This window comes from Lissotriton helveticus, chromosome 9, assembly GCF_964261635.1.
Source record: "Lissotriton helveticus chromosome 9, aLisHel1.1, whole genome shotgun sequence".
Lineage (NCBI taxonomy): Eukaryota > Metazoa > Chordata > Amphibia > Caudata > Salamandridae > Lissotriton > Lissotriton helveticus.
This window is the reverse complement of record NC_136070.1, coordinates 613,460,181-613,480,695: the sequence shown is the minus strand read 5'-3', so window position 1 is coordinate 613,480,695 and position 20,515 is coordinate 613,460,181. Positions and strand designations below refer to the sequence as shown.

Sequence of the window (20,515 nt, the reverse complement as noted above, 5' to 3'; positions counted from 1 at the left end):
GGATCCACAGCCTTTGCTGTGCACCATGCCACAAATCTGTTCCACCTGCAGGCGTATACCGACTTTGTGGAGTGACGCCTGGCTGCCAGAATGACGTTACAGACTTCAGGAGGCAAGTCAAACGGCCTCAACTGTCGCCGCTCAATCTCCAAGCATGGAGGTGGAGACTGGACAGGTTCGGGTGGAGGACCGTCCCCTGCTGCTGCGACAGAAGGTCCTCCTGAAGAGGCAGACGAACCGGGGGATCGACTGACATATTGAGTAGCTCTGGATACCAGAACCTTCTCACCCAGTCCGGAGCCACAAGGATGACTTGGGCCCGGTCGCGCTTGATCTTCTTCAGCACTCTGGGCAGAAGTGGTATAGGCGGAAAGGCGTACAATAGACCGCAACTCCACTCGCGACGAAAAGCGTCTCCGAGCGAGTGCCGCCTTGGAAATTCCAACGCGCAGAACTGATGACATTGCGCGTTCTCTTCGGTGGCGAATAGATCTAACCAAGGCTCTCCCCATTGCTGAAAGAGGCCTTGCGCCACGTCCGAGTTCAGACGCCATTCGTGATTCATCATGCACCGACGGCTGAGCTCGTTCAGCCCTGCAGCTCCTGACCAGACCGTTGATGTTCCTGGAAGCCTACCATCCCAAACTCTTCTCTAGGGTGGGAGAATCACCTTTGTAGGTTCCTCTCAAACTACAACCACAGGCGCTGACAGTTCAACGGCAACAACCAGAAAGGCTAAGTCAAAGGCCAAGCAGGTAGGGGGAGACCAGCATGATGCCTTAGCGCATCTGGAAAATGCATTTCTGAAACACACCCTGCCAGCAGATAGTTTACCCTCCTTCATAGACACCGTTAAGGATTCTTTCAATAAGGGCCAAGGGATTGACACAAGTTTGAAAGGAGGAATCTCTGCTGAAGAGTTTGGTCTTAGTCGCCGCCGGTGACCGTCCACACCATGTAAACATCTATGAGTAGTGAATCTAGCTTTTAATCACTAAGAATTTGGATATGTTCGACCCAGAAGATTTCTACCACCCCAGGTCCTCAGAGCGGTCCTCCAAAACAGAAAGTAGCCTAATACATGGCGCACAGACTAGGAAAATCACTCTATAAGGGGTCAGAGGTCATCTAAGGGTGGAGGGTCTACACCTTATTCTAGAGCGAAAGATGGTGGCAACTCTCAAAACTGATAGCAAGATTACCACTTTTTCCCCAAGTTCATTAAGGATCCCAAAAAAGGGATCAAGATAAGCAAGTTGTGGATGGCTTGTCAAGGCAAGTTACCTGCCATGTCGGGCATTCTCACTAAGATCCCAGACATGGCTGAAGAGGCTTAGGTTTCTGGCTATCTAACTTCTACTGATATCCTGTGAGGCTGGGCGCCAAGTACTATACAGTTCCTCAGCAATTCTAACTGTACCCTGTCAACTGAAAACAAGTGCTACCTTCTGATCAAAATAGACTTCAAGATTAGGGAGGTCGCTACCGCAGGGGCTGGCCCAGTAGTGAATGGGGACCTTTTTAGGGAGGCTTTCTTAAAGTCTGGCATGAAGAGGGTCACTTACCCAAAAATGTCTGCACTAGCCAGCAGATGTAGAGGTGTTTGGCCAGCCACGCCTTTGTGCAAGGTTCCCAGAAGGTGCAGTAGTTCAAAGAATCTAGAAAGTTTTAGTTCCAGACCAAGTTTGGACCCTTCCTCCCCTCCAAGAGAGGTTGGGGTAGAGCCAGGGATGCATTTAGAGCTGCGGACAATGTCCTAGGCAGGGTAATGGTAAGAGTTTCCCCTCCTTCCCATATAAAGCTAGGGGGAAGGCTGACTGAGTTCCTTCCAGGTTAGGGGGCTTTCACTCTGAAAGCTTGGATTTTGCCGACCATAACGGGCTTTCACATAGTTCTATTGTGCCCGAAAACAGGTACTTCAACCCAGGACACTGCTTTTTCTAAGGAACAAAGTAGGGTGATGGATGCAGAAATTGCAAGCTTAGAATCCAAATGGGCTATTGTGAGGTCGGGCCTTCTTCCCAGGGGATTTCCAAGCAACACTTTCCTGGTGCAGAAGAACGTTTTTTGTCCAGAAAAACATTCTCAGGGAGTTCAATGGCTCGTTTGCCTATCATCATTTCAAAATCAGAGGGGATTCATCTCCGTTGGGATATCCTTCAGCAAAACAACCGCATGTTGAGGGCATACTTTTAAGGCCGTCTACCTAACCATCCCTATATTTAAACCTCAGCATTGGTTCTTACAGTCTGCTGGTGGAGTCAAATCTTTAAATTCACTGGGTTAACCTTCAGCCGCTTGGTGTTTCGCCAAGCTCCTAAGACCATTGGTGGGGATACTTCGGAACCATGGGTGTCAAGCTGACAGTATATCTAGACAACTTGCTTCTGATGGACCAGTTGCAAGAGCCTGCGATCTCAACTGGGTGTTGCAGTTGACCCTCTCCAGAGTGTAGGATTTGTAAACAACAAGGAGAAATGTGATCTCGCTGCCAGTAAAACCATCACCTTTCTGAGTTTCTTGATCCATTCAATGACTGCAACTTTGCACCTCCAGAACCCACAGATATTGGCCATCAAGAGGGACTTACAGAAGACTCTTTCCCTAACACAAGCTGGAATGACTGGTGGGTCTCATATCGTCCTCTATCAAGGATGCCTTCCTGGGACTCCTCCACTGCTGAGTGCTCCAGCTACTGAAGGCTGCAGGCCTGTGGAGGGGCTGCCTACCTGTGAAGTGAATCTACCTTTTGATGGCTAGATCACATGAAAGCCTGGAACAGGAAAGCAATATTGAAGACCATCCCAGACATCATAACAGAGTTGGATGCCAGCCATTCAAGCTCGGGCACCCGTTACGGAGACAACTCCACTGGAGGACAATGGTCAGTGGACAAGTGGAGTTCCCTGTTAACTGACTGAAGGCACTGGTTGGCTCTTTTGCAGTGAGATGGATAGCAAAGTACTGGACATCCTGATGCGCTCTTCTGAGAATGAGCAACATGACCATAGTCCGCTACATCAACCGCCTGGGTGGGAAAAAGTATATAGCGTTGACAAAATTAGCCACGGATTACTGGCATTTTTGACTGTCCAAAGGGATCTCAGTGGTAGCTGAAATCTTCAAGGCATCTCCAATGTACTGGCAGCTTGGAATTGCAGATTCCTGGAGGACCCAATCAACTGGATGCTGGACTGCACCAACTTCCTAAAGTTGATGAACACAAGCAGGCGCTGCAAAATTGAACTCTTCGCCTCTCATCTGAACTAGCAACTGCTGAAATATTTCAGCTGGCACCCAGACCTAGGTGGCTGGACCATTAATGTTTTTCTCCAGGAAATGGGGGAAGACATGCAGTGATGAATTTCTCCCATTCACCATGAATACGAGAAAGGCAAACCAAGGGCAGGAGACAAGAGGGAAGTGGTGATTAGGGCTCTAGAACTTAGGTACCCCTTTCTGGAATACGAATTTGGTTCTGTACCTTTTCTTATCCTGGCCCATGAGCGAGTTCCTCTCCAGGAAGGGACTTTCGCCAATGCGGCAATATTGCTCTGCCTACTTTCCTACAGACGGGTCTTGGAGATAAGAGGATTTGTCAGAGCGATTGTTGACTCCGGATGGGGTAACCTTCATGGCTGCAAGTCGAACTAAGTCTAGAACTGGGTAAATAACCCAACCCTTCTTTTACAGACTCCATTAAAGTTTATTTGGTGAGCTGTTTTAAGGCTTATGATGATTTCCGCCAGCAGGTGTTGCCCTTCGAGGTGGACTTGAGGACATTATGAATGGTGTGGACTGGTCAGCTGAATCTAACCTTCAAGAAGTTTTATTTAAAACTGGAGGATGATGAGGCTTCTCTGGTAGTAAGCTTTGAATTTGCATAGTAATTTGTTCCTACATTGCTTCTGTTGATATATAAAGTTAAGCTGTTGAGGTCTGGTCTGTTCTTTGGGGCAATTGCCTTCATCGTCTTTTCCTGTTTTCGCAGGGTCCGAGTCCAGACAAGAATAAATGGAGAGGTAGTTGAGATAGGTGGTGGTTGCACAAAGTCATGATTAAGGTTATGGTGAAAGGTGATCCTGATTGGTGGAAGTGAGAGGGTGATCTAGCGTCTTGGACTTGTTCTTTCATATGCTGCCTAGAGATTGTTTTAATCTGGCGTTCATATGTTTTGCTGGGCTTGTAACATTGCTAGAGTATGAAAGCAAAAGAAGTTAAATGTATACTTCGTATCTCTGCACCCTTAATAGAATTAAACGTTTCTGACACAATAACTACATACTTTCACGTTGCAGCTCACAATTTCTACTTAGATAGATACTCTGTACAATGTTTACACCAGTTTCTCTGAGCAATCCTGGATGTCCAAAATCTACACATCTGGCTCGGATCCTTCCTATTTCCCACAAGTCCCTACAGAAGAACGTGACCATCTCCATCTCAAGATGGCGTTGTCAACTCTTGATTGAATCACTGTAGAGTTCACATTCTCTCCCCCTTTTCAAGCTACCATCGTAGATATTTATCCTTCTTCCCCCATACTCCTACTCTTCTATATTTCACTACCTCTCTACAGTCGCAAGCAACGTAGTGCTCTAATGTACTCCCAGCTCTCAAGAAGATTGCTTTCTGCCTTAATATACTATAAAAGAACAATAAATAAATCTATAAATATTATGGGTAATTTATTCTTCTGAAACATTATAATATCATTTATGAACTGTGTCGAAACAAGTGGCTTCATTAAGGGCTGCTAAATAAACAAAATACACTAAGCTTTATGTGACAAATTAGGTATTTATTTATCTTTTAACAAAGATCTAACAAACATATATGATTAACTTACCTTATTGTTCTCTTAAAAAATCCCCACTACTGGAGAGACTTGTACAGGAAGCAAAGCAAAAATTTCACTCCTTGCAATATGCGCCCTCATTTGTCTTTAATGCTCCATCAAACCTATAGATGCCCACTAGAAAAAAATGGGAGGAGAAAGAACAACAATCTATCAATAAATGGGAAAGAACTGGTTTTGCTCTTCACCTTAAAGAATATTCATGAGATCGTTTTTCAATAAAGGGTACTGAAGTTGTATTCATGGACATCAAATACATATCTATGATTTTGCTCTGAACACTTGTATTAGTTGTTTTATCATTCCTCTCTGTAATATCAGTGTTTGTAGATTTTTCACTTCTTTAAGTCACATGACCTATCCAGTTAAGCCAACCCCCCCCCCCCCCCCCCCCATGTCTTCATACGATCATCCGTCGGCCACCACGGAGCTAGGCCTTATAAAGAGGTTCTGCTGTGGAGCAGTAAGAATGCGATGAGACAAAAAACACATTAACATACATTCTTGCAAGCAAAGACATTATCTTATCTTATCTTAAGGGGGATTTATATAGCGCTCTGACACCATAAGTTTCCTGGCGCTGATTGGGTGCTGAGAGGTGCAAGGAGGGAATCTAGCCAGACTGTGTGAAAAGACTAGTTTTCAGGAGTTTTCTGAATTCAAGAAGGGAGTTGGAAGATTTGAGCAGGGGGGGCAGCGGGTTCCAAAGTGTGGGGGCCAGATGAGCAAATCTACGGCCGCCAAATTTTTTGAGCTTGATTGGGGGTGCGACTAAAAGCTGACGATAAGAAGACCGTAGGTTGCTTACCGGACAATAGAGGGAAATCAGGGATTTAAGGAAGACGGGAGAAGTCCCGGACATAGCTTTAATTCACATGACCTATCCAGTTATATTAAAACTAGTTGGGAGTGTTCTGCGTCCAGCTCCCAGTTTTTAAAATGCTAAGCATTTTCTATCGTTTAGTGGAGTAACAACAAAAGGAAAATTGCTGCTGTTTGGCTTTCCGACAACTACAGACACCAAGTGTACCCGGCCACATGTGAAATCTTCCGCAAGTCCTGATTTTCGATCTGAAATTATAAGTATAGGTTTAACATTTCAGCCGTGCAAAATGTGCTTTGGATGGCTAAAGAGCCTAAACAGGTCGAGGATTTCACTTATGACATTGGTCCAGTAGCAGGTATAGGTACAGAGAAACACTACCCAGGAAAACAAATTCTTGCTTGAATTCCCAACATGATGATGAAAACTCAGGGACATATTATCAAGGGGGTTTATCTCTGCTTTTTTGGCTTTAAAAGCCAAGAAAGCGGAGATAAAATTATCTCCCTATTACCTAGCTGTCGCTAACACCAGTTAGCGACAGCTAGTAGGGGATAGCGACCATCTTGGACCCCGCTTTGCATGTCATTGAAATTTATCACTAATGACATGCAAAGTGGGCGTGCCAAGATGTTAGCGACTGGAAACAGTCGCTAACATCGCTATCTCCTATTACCAACTTTTGGAGATATTCGCGCTAAGCGCGAATATCTCCAAAAGCTAACACCTGCCCCTGAGCAGTTCTTAGCCATGTTATCCAATGGTAGGTGGATAACATGGCTAAGAGCATTAGCTCGGTAATGCATGAATATCGCGGACTTTTCAGCGATATTCATGCATTTCAGCCGATTTTTATCGCTTAGGAGATAAACCTTGATAATAGCAAGGTTACTAAGCGATAAAAATCGCAGCAGCACGGCGATAAAAATATTGCCGCTAAGCCAACATAGCGATAATTATCGCTAGTTGTTGGTAATATGCCCCTCAGTCCCTAAAAACAGGAAAAATCTTTTGCGACTGGTGGCCAAATTAAGAAATTAGAACCTCTAATAAGGAACACCTTCAGATCAGAGATATCTCATGTGCCTATCTTAAACCGTAGTTGAGTTAGTCATTTTTCAATTAAAGGTACATTACACACCCTTATGTTGGCATTCTTTTCTCGCCACGCCAGTATAGCCTCACTGGACAGCTGTGAAAAGATACCATTTAATATATGCACCCTCGTCAACATCATGCAAGCGGCTGACCTCACGAGATGATAATTAGAGTGCAACTTAGTTATCTACATGCCACTTATACAACAGTACAGCTTTCATCTCCCAAATCTCAGCACAATTGTGCCCCAAAGTGCTTGTCTAAATTCCTTTCAGTGAAACAAATTAGCGTAATGCTAAAGTGACAATTTTGGCTCAAGCCCAGTAGAGTAGTGTGTTGTGACTTGTACTATATGTGTTGAGTAATGATGACGGTATGTTGTGCTTGGGTGGGCGGTGCAAGTGAAGGGATGGAGTGAAGTACTGATGCTGCAGAAAGATTTTAGCTGTCCTTTTGTATTGACAGTTGCAGCAACTTGAAAGCGGGGATCGAGGAAGAACCGGTACGCTCCTGTGATGTGTAACAAACAATCTATCTACTTTGCAGGAATATAAATATATACTTTAACAAGCATTTGCAATGCAATAGGTCTCGCATTGACGCGAGTTTGAGCTATTGACATTGCAAATAACAATGCCTTTTATTTTTGTTTTCATTTTAAAAACATAAATAAAAGGCATTGTTATTTACAATGTCAATAGCTCAGCTCAGACTTGTGTCAATGCGAGACCTATTGCATTGCAAATGCTTGTTTTCAATGGAGTCTAAATGAGCGTCTTAATCTGTAGCTGCACATTTATTCTGACCTAATTTCAATGACTCCTGAGCATTTCAGGCTTTTTGTTTCTTTAGCCCCTCACACTTTTACTAGATTGCAATAAGCTCTTCAATGAAAACAAAAAAAAATAGCAATGTCGAACAGAGTCAGAGGCATGCGGTATCACTGGTGGGAGATTAATAGTCTCTGCTGCAGCTAGCAAAACTGTGAAGGGATTATTGAAATGGAGTATAAACGAGAAAATGCACCCCTCCCCCGTGCATCTGCAAGACAGGACTGGGCAGTTTTACATCAGTCAGAGAAGACCTGTCAGCCTTGCAGCCTCAAGTCACATATCATAACAAAAAGAACAGACTATTGGAATGCAATGCTGCTGTGCAAAACAGAAATCACTTATTTTACAGGAATTCACATGCCCATGCGTGAGAACACCACAAGAAAATGTACAGTTTGAATGAGGAAAATCTACATCTAGGAAATAATTTTACAGTGTTTGGGTAGTTCGGTAAAAAAAAAAAAAAAAGAAGAGGTTCTTAACAGTGAGCAGCAGGGAATCAAGACACGACCGGGCACTTGTAAGAAAACATGTAACAGGTGCCAATCTCAGGGATGTGTGTGGGTGCAAGCGTGGGCAGGGGACACAAACTTTGCCAACAGTAATAGAGATCCTCCCGTCGGCCTGCAAGGACGCTCCCAGGGCCACATGCACTACAAACAAGGAAGAAAAATAAAACAAGAGACAGGACAAATCTGGTAGCAAAAACGAAACTTACCAGCTGCTTTCTACAGAGAAGCTCACGCGCGCGGAAGCCGCCTCCTCCATATACAATGCTGCGCGTGCCAGAAGTCCCTACCCACCGTGCTACGTCAGAGCCTCACGCTCCTGCCGGGCTGGTATCGGCGACCGGGGCTGGACACGTAGCCACTCCCTCCTGACATGATGCCGGATGACATGCCCCCAGTGATGGAAGCCCTGCGTGTGCCCGGTGAGTGGGGTTGGGAGGGTGTGTGTGTGCGCGTTTGTGTGTGTATGTAAGCCTTGCGTGTGCGGGGGGGTGAGTGTGCGCGTGGGAATGTGTGTGCGCATGCGTGAGTGTGGCTGTGTGTGCGCGCGCGTGTGAATGAGAGAGGCGAGATGCTGCTGAATGTTGAACAGGAGATGTGCACGTGCGCGCCCACGATATGAAATCCGCCGAGGGAAAGCGCGTGCATATCTCCTGTCCACATTCCCGCAAACGGGCGACATAAGGTCTTTCGCTGACGCGAGACCTAAAAAGCAGCTGAGTAGATACTGCTCTGTACTGCCTCACTTTCCAGCCATGATTAGAAGCCATAAGGAATATCTTGGGTTACGCATGGTTGTAACTATGATAATCCCATTAAAGTCTTTGGCAACACCAAGCTATAGAGAGAGGAGTAGGTTGAGAAGTCTATGTCGGGACTCGGAGGTGAAGATTAGTCTTTCCTTCTTCATTTTATTGCTCAGCATCCAAGTACACATTTAAACAGTATAAACGTAATTTCCCATAACCACTAGGGAATATGAAGGCTACGTTCAGTTAAACAGAGTCCAAGGGTTGCCATATCCTTCTTAGATCTCCCCCACTCTCACTATTTCTTCGCGGCTCCTCAGCTGACAATGAGCTAAGAACCGGACTTCGGGCCCTTGGTGGAACACTCTAACAAAGGGTTTTTAGTGGTCAGGGAAATGACTTGGCGTTCTGCTTAATAGACGCAAATGTCTGAATGGAAACTAAGTCAGTATGGTGCAGCTAGGGGAGGGGATGAGCCCTATAACCCCTCAATTAAGTGTGGGTAAAACCCTCACAATACAACACAAAACAACAACCTAGGCACACATATTAGTGGGTAAACAGTATGTAAGTAAGTACAAGAACTACAGTATAGTAGCCATCATTGAAAGAAATATTTTCGGATGTGTTGAATAATGTTCTGTCTTTTAATTTTTCTTTAGTTAAGAGCTAACGAACAGAAGAAAAATAGCCGACACGTGTTTCGTCGCATTTGGAAAATAATTCCACGCTTTCCTCAGGGCTGTATATAGAAGATGAATGTCTTGGTCATCGCTCAGCCGGTGATAATTCCAACCTGGCTGGGCTAAAACATTCAAGTAGACTTGGGTCGCTCTATAGGTATCAGACGTGCTGTGAAAAGGAACATCCAGCAAATTCTGACAGAGATCTGGATCAGTTGACTATAGTTTATAATTCACGAATGTACAAGAATCAATGTAGACGAGCAGGGTATCTGTGGCCTGTGTCGCGGGGCGCCGTGAGGGAGATTCAGTTGAGGAACGGATAATTCCAAAGACGTGGGTGATCTTCAGGCGAGTAAGCCAGGGAACCCTCACGGCCGATCACTGTGTTCTGGGTTGTGGACACCCTTTTTTTCGGGCCCTTGGTGTTTTCTTGCGTTTGCTGGCAACTTCTGCCATTTCTTTTCAGGAGAGGCTATCGAGTATCAATTGTGAACCGTGGGTGCACCCGTGGCTCCTCACATGGAATAAAGCCGCATTTGCCGGACCTTTAGCGGGGACGGGGATTGCCGCAGTCTTCCAGCTCCTAGAGGTTGCGCGCCCCTAACGCATCTATGACATAATTTCTGGCCACGGATCGGAGTGCATTGCAGCATTTGAAACAAGAAGTGTAGCCTACCACCTCCGATTGCAGTGCCAGGGCCACTGTTTCTCTTGTATAGCCCCCACCACCTGGAGTATGAACGCCCCCAGGGGTCAATATTTCTCTGCGATTATATTTCTAACGCTTGGCCTGTTGGCAGATGCGACCCAGGAGGCAGTAACCTGGTGAATCAGAGGGAGTGAGCCGCCTGCACTGCCTATTGGCCTGTATTGTGCATTCCTTGCACAATAAGCCTTGTAGTCCTGCTGCCTTTTGATCCCTGTCTGCCCCCCTCAGATCATTATCCCTCTCACATCAACGGTACACACCTGTGTGAATATCTGCTCATACATTACAAAAATGACAACACTTATGGAGGAGTATGACAAATATTACGTGGAGGAGAAGGAAGGCTTCCACTTCTCCATCATAGATGAGTTCTGTGACGTGGCTGATGCCTAGGTTTTCAAAGCTGTCTTGGCAGCGATGGCACCCTTGGAGAAGAAACTTCTTGATTACGCACAGCAGTGCTTCATACCACTCCCATCAAGGGAAGAACTACCAAGATTCTCGGGTCTCCTACTTCCAGGGCCAGGCCAGACTGCCCCCCAACTCCCCCCCCTACACATGCACAAGAAGCCACGCAAGCACCCTTCTGCCTCTGGCTTAGACCTAGACGCCTTCACCAGGCTTATAAATGCCTTTTTGACCACACTCTGCCCCCCAAACCTGAGGTCCCTGGTGAGGTCCCAGTGGCCCCAAATCCACCATCCTTCGGCCCTTGGACGGCTCCGATGGCAATTCTGACAGTGAGAGGTCCTGGAGCCCAACAACAACCTCCCCTGAGGGTACCAATATGCCTGCAGAGACCCCTAAGGGTCGCCATTGAGACTTGCTGGATCCTGAAGAGCTCATGCAACCCATTTTTCAGAATGGGCTCCTGGTGACATAGTGGCCTCCTACGTGGGCAACAGGGTGCGGAAACCCGTTGACAAGGAGGTTAGGAGCCACCTTCATGCAGAATGCCTCCGCCATTCCCTGTTTGGCAAGGTGGCAGTCACCCCAGAGATCGATGCCAGGATGGCCACCTTCCAGGCCAAATACATCAGAGACCCCACAAAAGGGATTGACCTTTCCTGGCGATCATGCCACGATAAACTCCTTGACATCACAGGACCCCTAATGAAGATTTTCGATGTGGCGGAGGATGCCAAATCCTCGGGGGCTCTCATTTCTCCCAAACGATCTGTCCATTTGGGTCCAAAGAACAATTATTTTCCTAGACAATGTCAACTGCGCCATCTCTAAGGAAGGGTCGCAGATCCCTACTCATTTAGATTGACCCGAAGTTAGGGAATCTAGCTACATCAGAAGCGGTTCAAGTGCCACAAGGCAGATTCTTTGGCGACCCCCTTGTCAAGGAACTCGGGAAGTTTGTGCCAACCTTTAAGTCACTGGATAAAGCCCAGGCGTCGATCAAGAAAATATTCAGACACCGGGTTTTCACTGGGGCAGGTTGAAGCAAGGGGCGCAGCACCCGCCATGCCCAGGCATGCGCCTCGTCTCCAGTTCAGAGCCCCATGACAGGTCAGTGGAAGGTCTCTTCCCACTTCAGGATTTTTTTGCCAACCAGAGGCTAGCAATCCTGGAGAGGCCCCGTAACGACTCGAGAGGTGGCGGCGCTGCCCCCAAATCTCACAGTGAGTCTACTACTTCTTTCGCACAAACGTTTGGCGGGGTGTTCGGCTCTTTTCGTGGACAAATGGAGGGAACTCATATCAAATGCTTGGGTAATCCAGACAATCCAGGGCTTTCACTTCGAGTTTTATGGCTCACCACAACAGATCTCCTCTCCTTATCCCCTCCATTTCTCGCCGCAAATTGCTGCCCTCATCCAGGTAGAGGTACAGGATCACCTTCACAAAGGGGCCATTCTCCCGTCCACTCCTTATCCTTCAGACTTCCTAAGCAACCTCTTTCTGATGGACAAAGCAGATGGTGGTCAATGCCCCGTGATCCAATCTCCGGGAATTCTATTTCAAGATGAAAGGCACCTCCTTCTTGGAATCCTTGGGAGGGCAATGTCAGACAGGAACGCATCTGCATGTACCGTCTGGATATCAGGAGATGCTCTACATAAATCAGGGTAACAGATATATAAAGCCTGTAATATTTGTGCCTGGGAGCGGACTGTGGCCCGGCAGAGTTGATCACTTCAGTTATAGGCTGAGTCACCGATACCTGGTGGACAAGATATGCCAGGAGCCTGCAGGGTCTGTCCCTCGTGGAGGACCCTTGTGGAGTGAGCGGAGAAATTGTTGCGTTGCAGGCTCATCAAGTGGGAAGTGTGTTCGGTGTTTGCTTTTGCCAGTTGTACCGCAAGTGAAGGGTCTGTGTCCATCACCTTACTAAGAGGGTTCTTTCGGCCTATATCGTTCTCGAGAGCTCGGCTTACTCCCGAGATTTGTTGGATGCGCATGCCTCTGGTGACCACTTTAAAAGCGTTCCACTCCAGTATCCGGGAGGATGCTGTGTTGTGGGTTTCAGCAAAGTACCGTTTAATGCAACTTTCATGCTCCTTCTGGAATATCGGGATTTCAAGCCAATCCCGGGGCAGTTTCAACATGGGTGTGGGAGATAAAGGGGGCACCCAGGCAAGGTCAGTGACTATCCAACCCAGACAGTCGGCATGCTGTATGAGGGGTACCAGAATAGAAGTGCAAAGAAAGCGATCCAGTTGCACAGATAGGCTGTGGGGGATAGACTGGGAGGAGTAGAAACGCGATGTTGGGTGACAAGAGTGCCATCCATCTGCGAGTGCCCAGTATTTTACCCATGTGCGGAAGCATTCGGCCTGTGTCCCTGGGGGTGGGAGCAATGTAGTAGGGGGTGTAATCTGTCTAGAGGGGGAACATCCATTACGACGCAGTTGTTACACCGCGCTACCATTACAACACGGGCAATACAACGCAAGTCGTTACCACGACTTGCGCTGGAGGGCGCTCTAGGCTAAGGAATGTTATGTTATGTTAAAAGAAATTTCTTAAGCGCACTAACACCGATTGGTTTCTTGGCGCTGTCCGTGATAGAGGGAATGACCAGGGAAGCAGGTAACCGAACTTTATTGAAATGCTTGCTGGAAAAGCCAGGTCTTTAAGGCTTTCCTAAATGACAGAAGGTCAGGGCAGAGCCGGATCTCCAGAGGGAAGGAATTCCACAGCCGTGGGGCCAGTGATCCGAATCTGCAACCGCCCGCACGTTTGCGCTTAAAAGATGGTATCTGAAGGAAGCCTTGATTGGCAGAGCGCAGGTTTCTAACCGGGGCATACTTTATAATCAGTCTCTCAATGAATTTGGGATATTTGCAGTGTAGGGCTTTAAAAATCATGCAGCCTGCCTTGAAAGTACTGCGCTGAGCCACAGGGAGCCAGTGGAGTTGTGTCAGGAGTGGGGTGGCAGGTTGCCATCTGGGCTGATTTAAGATCAGTCTGGCTGCATGGTTCTGCACCATCTGGAGGCGTTTCAGAAGGTACAGCGGCAAGCCCAGATAGATCGAATTCGCCTAGTCTAAATTGGAGATCACAGTGGCGATCACCACCTGCGTCAGGGCCTCCCGGGTAAGAAGACGGCGGACCTTCCGAATTTTCCTCAGTAGATGTACTATTCCAACACCTTCCCTACTGTACGTAGGCTGGTGTTGGAATAGTAAATTTTACTATTCCTACGTCCAGCACCCTACAGCGCAAGTCGTGGTAATGACTTGCGTTGTAAAGCCCTCGTTGTAATGGTAATGCGGTGTAACAACCGCGTTGTATTGACATACAACCGTCTAGAGTGAGGTTCAGCAAGCAGTTGAAGTCCCCATCGAGCATATAGGGTATTGTTGTGGCAGGGGCGAGGACATTGGTGAGGGCATCTCAGTAGGTCCCCTGGTCAGTGTTAGGGGCATAAATGCGACCCAGGAGAACAGGGCATCGTCCAGGCAGCCCTCAAGAAGAGCATAGCAACCCTCTTTGTCTATCAGCCTGTTTGTTTCTCGAAAGGTCAGACCCACACCATGGCACACCTTGCGTATGCTGAGTAAGTTGTGCACACACTGTGCCTTTCCAGTGCTTATGCAAGAGGTCAGATTGCACCGCATTGACATGGGTCTCTTGTGGGAAGACTATCTGTACTCGCTGGCGTTTAATGTAGGAGTAAACTCTGTCACGTTTCCTGGCCATGTGCATGCCCCGGACATTCAGGATAAGAAAGCGGATATAAGTGTTGGAGGTCACAGTGCGGCAGGTGTGGTGCGCAGGTAGACTGTGGGCATTCCAGTCCATGGTCGCTCCACCCACGCCTTGTGTAATGGTATCCGCCCACCTAGGGATATGTGTAGTGTGGAGTAAGACAATAGGAAGGAATGTTAAAAACGAAGTTGAAATGTATTTGAAATACAGGGAGCATATTGCAACGGGCGATACACCCTGAGGAATCGTGTCTGTAATTCTCTGGGGAATCTTGTGGGCAAGGCTAGCAAGAGGTTCAAGCTTTACAGTTCCGGTCCCTTTGATGCAAGAGGGTCCATGTGTGCCGCTAGCGATGGGGGACCTCTTAGGAGAGGTGGGCGAACGTGGATTCTGGTTCGGTGGTGTCATGAGGAGCAACAGGAGGATTAGAGGAGGGTGGCCGCCATCTGTAGGGTCACCAAGGGAGGAGGAGGGGTGGTTGGGTCTTTGACCCCGTACGGGAGTCATCAGATTAAAGAGTGTCATCTTCCGAGGTTAAGATGTGAGGGCCACTCTCATCCTCAATGCCTGCTGGTGTAGGGATGTGCTGGCCGCCTGCAGGGCTTTTCTGAAGTGTGCAATGATTTTTTCTAGTTTGGCGGAACTGGTTGGTGAGATATGAGAGGATGGCCTTGGTTGTGATATGCTTTTCTTTCTGTTTGTCGGGTGCTTTGAGCGTTTTGAGTACAGGCTGGGTGGTTGGTGGGGTTCACCGCAGGCTCACTTCCATGCTGTTAAGCCCAGTCCTAGGTTTCTTTGGGATCTGTGAAGAGTGCAGTATCGTTGGCGATGATCTTGAGCCTGGCGGGAAAAAGTAAAGAGTACTGCACCCCCTGTTGGCATAGAAGCCACTTGACCTCCAAGAAAGAGGACCTCTGGCGCTGGACAGTGCAAGTATATTCAGGGAACAGCAATATGTGCTTGTCTTCCACTCTGAGGTGTCGTCAGCCGAGTGGCAGGTCATATTGCATCCATGTCATTGTAGTGGAGTAGCTTCGTCAGTATTGGGCACGGTGGGAGCCTGGGTCGTCAACTCTGTCTTTCAAGTGTGTGACCCGGCTTTCGAGATCTCGAATTGCATTGTGATTGCCTTTTGCAAGGGACTGCAGAGCAGACAAAGACTTCTCGCTGTCTGTGACTTTGTCAACAAGCTTGCGGTGGTCGTTTCGTAGGAGGTTGAGGTCAGTGGCTCAGGAGCCAAATCTAGCTTCCATGGTGACCCGCGAGTGTTCATTGGCTGCTAAGACTGTCCAACTTGTCAGATGCTGAAGGGGCCAGCTGGTCTCTTTCCCGCAGGGTCCCGGGCCCACGGAGGGGCCCACGGTGGTCGACAGCTGGGCCGTGGCAGTGGACCTCGGTCTGCCCATGATGGCAGGGCACTTCGACACACCACTCCTGTGCCCGATGGCACTGTACCGACTGGAGGCTGCCAGCGTGTAACCCATGCACCGTTGCCAGAGCAGAGCAGCATTCCTGAGAAGGGGCTTTCAATGCAGACAGGCACAATGGCACGGGCCTTGATCATGAGGCTGGGGCATTACCTGGTGTATGGATCAGCAAAGTGGGCTCAGTATCTCCTTACCGTAAAGGTGTCCTGGTCCGCAGGTGTAACCCAGTGCAGGTGTCTGTCCAGGTAGGCCCAGAGCCACTCTTCCGGGTCAATGGCACTGCGCAGGGTATAGGCCCACCGTTGATGTTGCTGAGGTCCGGGCCCATCCCACAAGGCGCAGGGCCCCCGGCAGGTTGAATCTAGGAACGCGTGCGAGGTCAGTCGCAGATATCCTATTCTGCAGTCACCTCTATAGTCCAAACAGGGCGGTATTCAAGGCCCCTCGCTGGCCCCATCCAGTGTCCCTCCTTCATCAACCTTCACAAGGGGGAAGCCACTAAAGGGCAGTTTAGCATGCAAAGGTGTGGACCAAGCCTCCTGGGGGTGTAGGCGCAGGGATCCCGATATAGTTGTGTATCTATAGCAAGCTGGAGCTGGCGAACAGAACTGCTAAAATGGACATGAAACTGAAATTGGCCACCCCTGCCTGGGTGGGGATAAAGGCTGCATTAGCTCCATGCACTATAAGAACTGATGCTGCCAGCTAAGGAGAAGTAAATTGCCCCAGCAGCTGTTGAGGAGAAAAGAACAGCCATTTTTCTGGAAGAAATGGGGTTGCTAGCTGAGGAGTCGAAGTCAGCTGCTACCTTGGCTGCTGTGGAAAAACAGACAGCAGAAGCCCTTTTCACTGAAGACGAAGAAAATGCACTTGAAGGAGCGAAAGATCAGGCTGGCCCATGAAAGAAGCTCACATGACTTGAGTTATTACGCTGTACAAAGCGGCTAGGCGTCATATTTGTAATGTCTTCCAGACATGCTGAGAACTTGGCAAATTGATTTCCAAAGCTATCTCTACACCACCATCTGCACAATTTGAAACTGCAGATTCAAACCCTGATCGATGTGACATAATGGGCATATATAGACATAACAGACACACACTACAACTAGATCGAATTGGGACTACACAAATAAGTGTACAGAGACTCACTTAGAGCCTATTTTAAGCACAGAACTGATTTGCAAGAAAGGTCTGATACCTTAAATGGAGAGGTCACTGTGATACCTTAAATGGAGAGGTCACTGATGCCTGCTATTAAAGCCAAACAGGACACAAGATGATCAACAGCACTGAATACAAATGATAAATCTACAAGGAATAACACAGCAAGGTGTACTAGGTCTATAATGCATGTAATTAGACCGGTGACATCGAAAATGGTAGCTCCAATGACATGCCGGGATCGAAAACTCAATTAATGAAAATAAAACGGACCTGTAGTTTATTTGCTACAACCCCACGGAAATACCTACACATTAGGAAGGCCAGGTTCCATGAAAAAAGGTGAGGAAAAGTCTCTCTCGTAAGGAGGTGTTAGTGATATTTTTGATGTTTAAAAGTTCAAAGCAGACAGACGACACACTATGCAACTTCTTAGCTTAGCACTAAAGTGCAACAGTTGCCTCTCTAGCACTAGGAATGAAATCAAACCCCGAATGTGTACCTTCAGGAGTACAGCAGTTTTAGGAATATATGCCGTTAGGAATATATGCCATCAGGAATATCAAACCCCTTAAGTGTATTGGTCTCAGACTCTAGTGATTAAGGATCTAAACCGCTATGGAAATCAAGAAAAAATGGTCCCTTCAACAGAACTGCTGGCTGATTCTTTGTCATCTCAATATGCGGAATGTTCAGCTCTGATAATACAGCCAAAGGTACTTGTTTAAATTAGGAATAAAAGCAATAGTTTGAGGATTAAAAATCAAAGGGGTCAGCGGGCACCTTAGAGCTACTAGGGGCACATTCAGTTATCTATCATCTTCTGTAAAATAGGGTTAGCCATGTAAGCCCATCATGAAGGAAGCCATGCCCTTTGAAGGCTTTGCTCCTTCTCTCCATTTCCACAGATGGGAGAACAAGGTGGAATGAGGACAGAGACCAAGGGTAATTTACTGCAACTATCCTTTTTTTTTGTTTTATATAGCGCAAACTTGATCTGAAGGTATCAGAGCACTTTACATGAGCACCAATTGTGTTACAGACTGACACATTCATTTTTTGTCAGGCACGGGGAGATTAAGTGATTTGTCCAGAATCACAGGACATTGAGCATCCCTGTTTAGACTCGAACCCGGTTCCGTAGCTTCGAGGTGGACTGCTCTAGCCGTTAGGCCGCGTCCTCTCACATACACACTGTTATAACTAAACTGCTTTATGCAAAGGGCTGCTAACTAGTTCTCCCCCTAAAACATGGGAACGTACCTCCCTCTGTGATCAGTCGACGGTCACTGAGAATCAGGACCTATCCCACATGCACTGAAATTTTCAGGAATACATTATTAAACAGTCCTGGCAGATTCAGGATGCCTGGTCCCCCTATGATTGAGTCCACTGAGTGTGGACTGTACGTGCCAAACTACATACTATACCCTATCAACCCTATCATCAATACACTCCAAAAGGGGGGCAAGGAACCTGATGAATACTGGATCATTTTGCGGCCTAGTCAGTCGGTTTTATATCACTATGTTGAGATGAACAACATCTACTTCCAAAAATGTATCATTCACTACATGGCCTATCACTATATCGCAGCATAATAGCATATTTTTGCTACTCTTAACTCCACTTTCCCGGACATTATGCTTACCATTTGATGTCATGGTTAGGTTATGTACTGGTTGCAATATTTTTATCGCGCTGTACATTGATTGCCATCCTGTGATCCTGTGCCAGTTATAAGTATGAAGCACAACCTACATTCAAAAATACAACTGCATCATGGAGGCCTCAGCAACTGTATGCTTATACAGTGATAATGCAGTATTCGCTTTCAAATAAATACATTTTATGTTTTAGATTAATTGCTAGCAGAAGAGAAGTAGTACAAGTATTTTCCTTTTAAGATTATAGGCCAATTACTACCTTGATTTGGTGTGGCTTAATAGCCACGCGGAGTGGATCAAGGAAATGATGAGCCTGCCTACATCCATAGCATTTATATATTTATATTGCGCTTACTACCCCAGACGCCATATTCAGTTACTGAGAGTGATTGTCATCTCGGTCAGTTTTACGTTTGAAATGAGAAAATCGTTATATTTCTTCATCAACCGGAGTTTTTATTTTTTGAGGAAAATGGAAAATAACAGCAGAGTGTTGTGGAAACGGCGATTTGAAAAGCAGCAGAGGAAGATAAACAGGATGGCCGGGCAGATAGCTAAATTATCTCCGCGGAGAATCTTTAGAACTGTTTAGAGTAGGGCGGCTATTTTTAGGCTCCATATTGTTGGGCCTGCCAGGCGAACATTGTTTGCTCCATTTCCATGTGGGTCGCTTGGTCAGAGGGAGGAGGTACAGCGAGGCCTATTAATCTATTGTAAACACAGGACATCCTTATCGTGAAAGGGCTTCCTCCGAAAGACAAGCGGATGGCCACTCGCCCTCCCCGCCTGCGCCGCACGTACTACCCTGAATTGAGGAGCGCCCGTGCGGCGGTTATCGGTCTGCATTCGCAAGGACATATGTTTATAGGATTTATCAAACAAGTCTAGTCACATCTCAAATGAAGTCTCTAAAAATACACAGTTTACCTACGCCCCCTCTATTCGAGCATCCCTTTCCCACGCTAAAGCCCTCCTCATCTGGACCGGACTGGCCGTAGCGGGCACCAGGCGTTTCCCCAGAGGGCCGGAAGGGTTGGGGCCAGTTTTGGACCAGTGGGGTCCAGTTTTAGTACAGGGGGACAGTTTTGCAGCATTGCTGAAATATCCCCACAGCAACCCCCCCCCCCCCCCCCACCTGGGGTGGTCAAAGTTATTTGCATGTCTGGCCCTGTTCCTCATGAGTGGGAAGCAATTCCTCCTAATAACCCCACACTGGAGTTACCTGGAGAGGGGTTTCGGGTGGACTTACTGGGAGATTGTAAGGGGAACCCTGAGGGTCCCCTTCAAAATGATGAATTACTGTGGAATCCGCAATATCAGGCCCAACTCCCCTGGTAATTCTTAATTTTGCCACAGAGTTGCACCCAGATATTTCAGCTGCTTTCTGCAACAGAAATTTCCAGATGAAAAAAACAACACAGATCTGCGGTGCTCCCACATATCTCATATTTTTCATGGGGCAGGTAACGGTTCTTATCAGCAAATCATCATTAAGAGGGTTCATCAAATGAAGGCCTAACAGTGCATAGCTGTACTAAGGTTTTCAATAAGATTGGAGGTAATTTGGCACAAATTTAAAGAATTAGATCAACATTTTGCATGGTTTTGCAGAAAGGATATCATTGGAGTAATTTTAAGGCTCGGTCCCCAGGCAATCAAAAAGACTGTAGCCAGCAACCCCTGATCTCCTGCCCTCTAAAAGAATTGTACCGTAATATACTTAATACTGACCTGCAACTATATTAAGCACAAGATATAGACAACCGCTCTATCGTTCAGGTGAGTATATATATATATATAGGAAAGTGTACATTAACTATTCTTAACTC

General features: G+C 47.0%; 1 long non-coding RNA gene across 14 annotated transcripts in view; it reads right to left on the bottom strand.

The window, feature by feature from the left end:
* Nucleotides 1–20,515, bottom strand: part of LOC144781681 (uncharacterized) — a 315,416-nt gene that overhangs the window by 218,421 nt on the left and 76,480 nt on the right. For all 14 annotated transcript variants that reach the window (XR_013601047.1, XR_013601036.1, XR_013601043.1 and 11 more), the window contains one exon: nucleotides 4,850–4,975. This is a non-coding gene — a long non-coding RNA (uncharacterized LOC144781681). The remainder of the gene's footprint in view (nucleotides 1–4,849; nucleotides 4,976–20,515) is intronic.